Source organism: Lethenteron reissneri, chromosome 15, assembly GCF_015708825.2.
Source record: "Lethenteron reissneri isolate LAM-NWPU_2019-01 chromosome 15, ASM1570882v1, whole genome shotgun sequence".
Lineage (NCBI taxonomy): Eukaryota > Metazoa > Chordata > Hyperoartia > Petromyzontiformes > Petromyzontidae > Lethenteron > Lethenteron reissneri.
This window is the reverse complement of record NC_083793.1, coordinates 13,275,617-13,282,872: the sequence shown is the minus strand read 5'-3', so window position 1 is coordinate 13,282,872 and position 7,256 is coordinate 13,275,617.

The following is a 7,256-nucleotide window of genomic DNA, read 5'->3' as shown; positions in this document are numbered from 1 at the left end:
CTCATCGCCGTGATGCAGGATAGTTGTTGGCTATCTCAGTCAGCGTCGTCAGTGTTAGACGGCTAGTGGTGTGTACAGGCTAGGCTAAGCTGCTGTGGAGAGGGTGTGGACGAGACCGTGAACGTTGATTAATAAAGGTGCCTCCTACAAACCTTGTCTCCGAATCACTGACACTACACGTGTATAAATGGACAGTGTGTCAAGCCTCTGTTTAGTGCAGACAGGCCTCAAAGAGGATTGGTTAGGGATAGAGAATTGAACGAGGGTGGACTGTCGGGGTTAACTGTGGACAACCGTGAGAGAATGAAGACTGGCTGAGGGAAATGGCGTGAGCGAAGCTTCGAGGAAGGGGGCCTCGAGGGATATGAAAGGGGAGAGACCACGAAGGGGAAAGGCCGCTTGGAGAGATGACAAAGTCCAAACATCAAGAACGGAAGCCCGGGCCTAGAAATAGCGTGTCCTAAATAAATGCTCTTAGTAACGCAAGGACCCGTGTCGACGTCACTCCACATTGCCTTTGTGCTGTCCTCATGTTGGCGTCCTAACACCGGCGGTGAGGCAAGGCCCACAAGGGAGGCTGCTCTCTCTCTGGTCTAGGCCAATCGGTTTCAAAGACAATGCGTACATTATTATCCGGGCCATATTTGTTTTGCATGTTTTAGCCACAAGTACGAGTGGTGAATGCAGTCTCGATGCCTTGCAGAAACAGATGTATCGTCCATTTGGCGTTTGAACATCTTAACGCAACTCCTGTTTTATTGCCAGAAAGGGTCAAATAAACCACGCCTATTCTTATTTTTCATCATAAATACCGTGAAGACAGAGGGGTGCCGGTGAACGCTCCGAGCGCCACTGCGTTACTTGAGACAGCCGGCCTGGGTTTTTCATAGCCGCGACAAACAACCACAGAGGCAATCGGGCATCCAGATGATGGTGGATTGGCCCGCACGGTTTGAGACCCGGGTTAGGGCAATCGAGTGAAGGTGTTTAGGGCTATGACAACCCACGTATGTACGTGAAGTGACGCCCGACAGCAGTCGTCTTTATTTTTTCCAGCACGAGACACACATGCGGGTCTTCAAAAATTCCGTTCACTCCAAGCGTCCTGAGCTGCCACGTTCCCCCCACTTCTATATCCCTCAAGCCCCTTTCTCGAAGGTTGCTTGACCCATTTTCCCTCCAGCCAATCACCTTCCCACTTTCTCGAACGGATCCCAACCCTCCTCCCTGTCAATCACCCTTCCTTTCCCGCCCTTTTAATGTTGTATTTCTACCTCCAATCCCTCTCAATTTAACCTGCCTCTAACAAATTCCCCTTAAAGGCCCCCTTAAGTGCCAATCAGAGGGTTGTTTTTTACTTCCTTATTATCCGTGCCGCATGGTGTCCACCACATCAGGTGAGTGTCGTTGGGAACGATACAATCTCTACATATGCATGCACTCTATTTAGAAATAATTTTGCACCGTACACGAAGCCAACCTCCGCACCTCCGATGAGCACGGTTGGCTATAACACCTCCAGATGACCTCCAGATGACCTCCAGATTGCCACCAGATTTTACCAATATGACCTACAGATGACCTACAGATGACCTATAGATGACCTCCAGATGACCATTAGATTACCTCCAGATTCCATCCAGATGACTTCCAGGTGACCTCTATATTGACTCCATATTTCATCTAGATGACTTACAGACGACCTCCAGATGAACTCCAGATGACCTCCCGATGAACACAGCACAAACTAAAAAACGCAGCTTTTTAAATGGCAATAAACAGACAACGGGTGACTGGAACACCAATATGTAAACATAGTCCTGAATAGCAAGGCTAGAGTTCGTGTTCAGGTTAGGTTTAAGTGTATGGGCTGGGTTTAAGGTTAGATAGTTGGGGTTAACATTTCGATTGAGCTTGGGATTCAGGTTATGGTTATGCTTGATGTCCATACTAGGGTGAGGGCTAACGTTATATAGTTACGGTCGAGGTCAGGCTTAAGGCCAAGGTTAAAGTTCTGAGTTATGGTTCTCAAACTAAAATCTCAAATCGCTGCAGGAGGTATGCGTGACTCGCGCAGTATTCCCATGGAGGTGCACGCGTGGGCCAACCGCAGCCAGAACCGGGCGCTACCAACGCAAGTTGCCCCAGCTCTGCGATCCTACATGGGGAAGTTTGGACAACTCCACGATATGAGAAAGATAGAGAGGGAGGGAACGCCGCTGGCGTTATCGATCACGATTCACCTGAAGCCGGGGCGACGAGTCGATCGAGTGGATGAATCAACTCCAAATCGTAATAGGCGACCAGGAGTAGTGTGTGTATGTGTTGTGTCCTGTTTCTACTTGTGTTTGTGCATGACAAAGAACCCCTGTGCAGACTACACAGAGTGTTGGGGCAAGTGCTGTTAGCGAGCACCTATTGAAGGCCGGCACGGCAACACGAGGGGCTGTGCGACCAACACCACGCCCGGCCGCCTTTGTCTCCTCGCAGTGCCGATGTCTTTACTCACTGCCCGTGTCGACCTCGAACGGAGGCCCCGAACCGATGCAGATATCACTCCTCCGCTCCTGTCGTATCTGGGCAACACCTTAGGGCCGTGAACCGAATTCTCGCTCTCTCTCGCAAACCACCGCGCCACTGGCTCCCCCGCCAGGCCGCTCGCCATCAATAAGAGCCGGCGCGACGGAGCGGACCACTCGCTTCGTACCGCACCTGCACCACCACCACCACCCCCGACGCGCCGGAGCCACCGCGGCGGGCAGATTGTGGCATTTTTTATTTTGACTTTTTAATTAACTCGCCGAAGAAGGCAATCATAACTCTGAGCGGGTAACCAATTCGAGGCGAGCACTGCGGACGATCGGGGTGGGAGGGTTTGGGGGGGGGGGGGTTGGGTGGCGAGGGGGGGGGGGGTTGGTGGGGAGCGGGGGGTGTGAAGGGAGGGGAGGGGCACCGTGTTGACCTTTCCGGGCCTGGCAGCTACCAAGAGCCAATTACAGAGGCAATCAGTGGGGACCCCCCCCCCGCCTGCGCGGCCCCCTCCCTCCAAACGCGCGATCCTCACGCTGGAGACCCGCTTCTTCTCGGCCCGGGATTTCAAGCGGAGCGGATTGGGGGGCTATAGGACCGGGGGTTGGGGGGGTACAGGGGTGTGTGTGGCACGGGTGACTGATGTATTTGTATGATTGGGGGGCTAGAGGACCGGGGGGTGGGGGGTACAGGGGTGTGTGTGTGGCACGGGTGACTGATGTATTTGTAGGATTGGGGGCTATATGGCCAGGGGGGAGGTACAGGTGTGTGTGTGTGGAGCAGGCGTCTGATGTATTCGCAGGGACCCAGCGAAGTTCAGAATCCATCAGAATTATATTTTTGTGATTCGTCCTGGAGAAATCCGATGAGCCACTAAGCTCTTTCCCCCGCACAGGTTATCCGCTGATTCACAGATGTCCAGTTGCACTGGAGAGCCACGCCACAGCGTCGCAGCAGCAGCAGCAGCGGTATCAGCGTTAACAGCAGCAATAGCAGCGGGAGATATTAACAATTACTTAAACTAAACAACAACAAAGTCTACTATTTGTTTTTTTATTTCACCAGCCAAGACCCACGGGTGTATATCGCTCGTTTTCAAAAGCGACCTGTCCACAAACGATAGCGCAACTTCGTGGCTCATCATCACGTGGAAATTGAAAGCAGCTAAATACTCTAAACGCGTGATGCTGTTTCTCAGTGTGGCTGGGATAAAACCGGAGGAATCGGAGAACATTCACGCGACCACGGGGAGAGAGAAAGAGAGAGACACCGCAAACTCCAAATGTACAGCAGCAGGCGTCAGGGTCGGTATCTAACCCACGACCTCCTGTACACCGGGCGAGGTAGTTAACATCTCCGAGCCACCGTGGCGCCCCAATCAGGAGGGTCGCTGCTGCTGCTACTACTTGGGGATTCTATTGCACGGTTTTCAGCCAAATTAATGACGTGTCTATTATTATTATCATACCACGTGGGAGGAAAAAACCGGAGCACCTGGAGGAATCCCCACGCCTTGCGCGAGGGGGCAACACTCAATCCCCGCCCCCGTACAGATGGAAACGGATGGCGATTAGTCCACACTTGCTGGCTCCACCGGCTCCTGGCAACCTCCTGGACGCCCACGGCGAGCAGGTTCACGACGCTCGCGCAGCGAGTTCCACCACCACCACCGCCACCACCACCGCCAACACCACCACTGCCGTCACCGCCGCCGCCGCCACCACCGCCACCGTCGCCGCCACCACCACTGCCACCACCACCGCCACCACCACCGCCAACACCACCACTGCCGTCACCGCCGCCGCCGCCACCACCGCCACCGTCGCCGCCACCACCACTGCCACCACCACCGCCAACACCACCACTGTTGTCACCGCCGCCACCACCACCACCACCACCGCCGCCACCACCACCACCACCACCACCCGGCCAGCGGGTGAACGATGGAGGGAGCCGCGTGCCCAGACGGCTCGCGTCGCTTTACCCTTCTCTGCGCCGCTCCTCCCGTTCCGCACGGTTCCACGCAGCAGCAGTAGCAGCAGCAGCTGTAGCAGTAGCAGCAGCAGTAGCAGCTGTAGCAGCAGTATTATCAGTAGCAACAGTAGCAGCTGTAGCAGCAGCATTATCAGCAGTAGCAGCTGTAGCAGCAGTATTAGCAGTAGCAGCAGTAGCAGCTGTAGCAGCAGCATTAGCAGCAGTAGCAGCAGCAGTAGCAGCAGCAGTAGCAGCAGCAGCAGCTGTAGCAGCAGCAGCAGCAGTAGTAGCACCAGCAGTAGTAGCAGCAGTAGTAGCAGTAGCAGCAGTAGCAGCAGTAGTAGTTGAAGCAGTAGCAGCAGCAGCAGCTGTAGCAGCAGTAGCAGCAGCAGTAGTAGCAGTAGCAGCAGCAGCTGTAGTAGCAGTAGCAGCAGCAGTAGTAGCAGCAGTAGTAGCAGTAGCAGCAGTAGCAGCAGCAGCTGTAGCAGCAGTAGCAGCAGCAGTAGTAGCAGTAGCAGCAGCAGCTGTAGCAGCAGTAGCAGCAGCAGTAGTAGCAGTAGCAGCAGCAGCTGTAGCAGCAGTAGCAACAGCTATAGCAGCATTAGCAGCAGCAGTAGCAGCAGTAGTAGCAGCAGTAGCAGCAGCTGTAGCAGCAGCAGTAGTAGCAGCAGCTGTAGCAGCTGTAGCAGCAGTCGCAGCAGCAACTGCTACTGCTGCGTCTTCTGTCCGCGGTGCGGCTGACGGCTTGGGACACCGTTTGTTGACGTGTCGCCAAGGTGGCGAGGAGATGTTGACTACCTCGCCTGGTGTGCAGGAGTTCGATCCCGACCCTGACGCCTGCTGCTGCTTATTTGGAGTTTGATGTGTCTCTGTGCACTCTCGAGTACTGCGAATCTCTCCACATCCCTCTCAATCGATCTCGATCATTCGACCCCTTCCCATATCTGTCCCTACCCATTACGACTATAATAGCCCAGAAATGTGTGTAACGCGCGTGATGTCACCCCACATGCCGCACCCCCCCCCCCCCCCCGTCAATAATAATAAAATAATAATCATGAGCGGGCGGATTTTTACACTCAGAAGGTCGAGCGGAAAGATCTTTTTTTTCGCAAAGTCGCTTCAAATATGACGACGTTTCTTTACAGAAAGTGACGGTCAAAAATACGCAGCACATCCACACGTGACGTCACTGCAAAAGAGGACCCCCCCGTCATTACTATCATAAGCAAGACATCTTTTACGCAAATTTGCTTTAAATTTGACGTTTCTTTATTGAAAGTCACTAAAACAAAAAACTCTACGCAGACGTTTCTTTACATAAATATTACAGCTTCCGTCCTAGGACGGGCAAAATGCTAATTGAAGGTCAGTTAAATACAGTGCTACAGTGACATGAAGTGAGGTGTGTTATACCCTTCTTTTGTGCAAGATTCATTGCCATTAAATTTACACAAGATACAATTATACTCTGCTCAATTTTTTCGTAAATATTACAGCTTCCGTCCGAGGACGGTCAAAGAAGCTAGTTGACAATAACGTATATAAATTTCGATTTAAAGCTTTCGTGACTGCAGGGATTCATCTTCTTGGTTCTTTCGGTAAAGTCACGTAGAAGGGAAATAATAAAATAATAAAAATACAACATTATAAAATAATCAAAATAAAACAATGCAATTATTATGTTTTATTGTTATTATTTTATTATTTCCCTTCTACGTGACTTTACCGAAAGAACCAAGAAAACGTATATATATGTTTACATGTCCCACCAGCAATTCGCCCATTTTTCGAATGATTATTTTAAATTTTATTTCAGCAGCAGCATTGGTTCAATACAAGCAACTACCAGTTTCAACATTCAGTGCCTCATCGGCAGAGTCAGACTTGCGCTTCGCGTATGTGGCTGCTATAGATTTCCACAAGATAAGCCCACTTCGTTGATGAGGAGGAGAGGGAGGAGGGGGCGGAGGGAGACTCAGGTGACAGATAGAGAACTATGGAGAGACAGAGGGGCCGTGTTACACAAGCAGCTGATTGGGGGTCTCCAGCCTTCTCCACCCACTCCGAGTTGGTGACCTCCAAAGGACGCCACGGAGCTCCACCCAGAGCCCCCCGCGCGGCTGGCGGACAGCCGCCCACGTGGCCTCCTCGCCTTCGGAGCGCGCACGTGGAGTGCGGAGCGCGGAGTGCGGAGCGCGCACGTGGAGTGCGGAGCGCGGAGTGCGCGCGCTTCTGCTCAGGCGATTGGGGGGGACGGTCTCGGTTGAGATCCCGGCGAGCCGCCGTGAAGGGAGTGATGGTTCATAAGCGGAGACGCTCTCGTAAGTTAACCGCGCGCTCCTCTCTCTCTCGCTCTGCCTCGCCTCCCAGCGGGCTAAACCGAACTGAAGCGCCCGTAATTGTGACTCTGCGAGTGAACAATCCTCCCCTCGTCCTCCTCCTACCTCCTCGCCGCCTCGGGTTGCAGCCCAGCCGTTGTCGAAGGGTAACGTCAACAGCGCAGCCGATCGGCAAGGCGCGACTGTGGTGGTGGTGGTGGGGTAAAGTGTGGGTTACCCCCCACCTCTTCAGTGACCTCTTCTGGTCAGCGTGGAAGAGTAGGCCAAATACACTCCAGAGGGGCTTCCCAGAGGTGAATTATTCCGTGAGGGACGGTGACCGCTTTGGGGAGGCCTTCATCCAGCAGTGGATTGATGATCATGGGCCCATTGGCTTGCGAGGTAAGCTGACCCGGGCCATTCACGAGAAAC